This window comes from Dasypus novemcinctus, chromosome 16 (assembly GCF_030445035.2).
Source record: "Dasypus novemcinctus isolate mDasNov1 chromosome 16, mDasNov1.1.hap2, whole genome shotgun sequence".
Classification (NCBI taxonomy): domain Eukaryota; kingdom Metazoa; phylum Chordata; class Mammalia; order Cingulata; family Dasypodidae; genus Dasypus; species Dasypus novemcinctus.
In genome coordinates, this window is record NC_080688.1 from 32,693,100 (window position 1) to 32,694,651 (window position 1,552).

General features: G+C 41.4%; 1 pseudogene; it reads left to right on the top strand.

Annotated features, from left to right (window-relative positions):
- Positions 1-460: 460 nt before the first annotated feature.
- Positions 461-1,226, top strand: LOC101420483 (enolase-phosphatase E1 pseudogene; annotated as a pseudogene).
- Positions 1,227-1,552: the final 326 nt, after the last annotated feature.

Below are 1,552 nucleotides of genomic sequence, written 5' to 3' on the forward strand. Positions count from 1 at the left end.
ATGAATTTCTGTTAAGTCAAATGGTCTGTGGTAGTTTACTACAACAGCATTGGTAAACTGAGGCACACACTATGTTTATGAATTGGAAGACTCAAAAGAGTGAAGATGTTAAATCTACCTAAATTTATTCTATATATTCAACGCAATTCCTTTAAACATCCTAGCAGGACTCCACATGCAGTTGCTGGCTCTGAGGTTCTTGCTGGGCTGTCAGAGTTCAGGACGGTTCTGGGGGAGCAGTGGCAGCCACCCTCTGCCTTCCTTACGAGTTGGCCAATTCTAGTAGTATCCGGCAGGGTAATTATCGTGGTTTTGGTGATCACTAAAGTCGCCACGATCCTGTTAGATATCGGAGGAACCACAACCCTAGTTGTTTTCGTGAAGGACATTTTATTTCCTTACATTAAAGAAAATGTTAAAGAGTTTCTGCAAACATATTAGGAAGAAGAGGAGTGCCAGCAGGACCTCAATCTGTTGAGAAAACAGGCTGAAGAGGATTCCCACCTGGACAGAGCTGTTCTGATCCCTGCAGCACCTGGGAATGGACTACCTGCAACAGATGATCCAAGCTGTGGTAGATACCGTGTGCTGGCAGATGTCTGGGGACCCAAAGACCACATTTTTGAAGCAGCTGCAGGGCCACATGTGGAGCATGGCATTCACAGCTGGGCATGTGAAAGCAGAGTTTTTTGAAGATGCTGTTCCAGCAGTCAAGCAATGGGGAGAGGCTGGAATGAAGGTGTATACAGCTATTCTTCAGACAGTGTAGAGGTACAGAAACTATTATGTGAGCAGTCTACTAAGAGAGATATTCTTGAGCTTGTTGATGGTCACTTTGATACCAAGATCCAGCACAAAGTAGATGGAGTTACCAAAAGATCACAAACAGCATTGGGTGCTCAAGCAACAGCATCCTTTTTCTGACAGACATTACTCTAGAGACCAGTGCCGCTAAGAAAGGAGAGATGCATAGAGCTATAGTGGTGAGACCTGGCAATGCAGTATTAACAGACAATGAGAAGACACTCAACAGCCTCAACACATCCTACAGTGAACTCTACCTGGTCCTCCGCTTAGAGAAGGATTTCCAGCTGTCCCCACTGTTCCTCATAGAGCTGTCCCTGTAGTCTAGTTTTATTCTAATGGTAAAAGTTACTTAAAACTTAAAAAAGAAATATATAATACACACATATATATGTGCAAGTTCTTGTATGTGTATATGACCTTCTATGAGCATATATCTGAAAAAAAAAAACACCTCAGTTCAGTGAAATGGAAGCTTATTGAAAAATAAGTTATATGTAGAAATTGTTTGAAACCACAACTCTAAACCTTATTAAGGGCAAAGAGTAGGCAATAGAAGAAATTACTAAAATACAGATTGAATGTGTTGTTTATCAGGTCCTTTACCAAAATGGACAGCTAGTTTTGAGAAGTTATTCTTTTTTAAAAAGATTTATTTATTTATTCCTGCCCCCCCCCCAACCCTGGTTGTCTGTTCTCTGTGTCCATTTGCTGCGTCTTGTTTCTTTTTCCACTTCTGTTGTTGTCA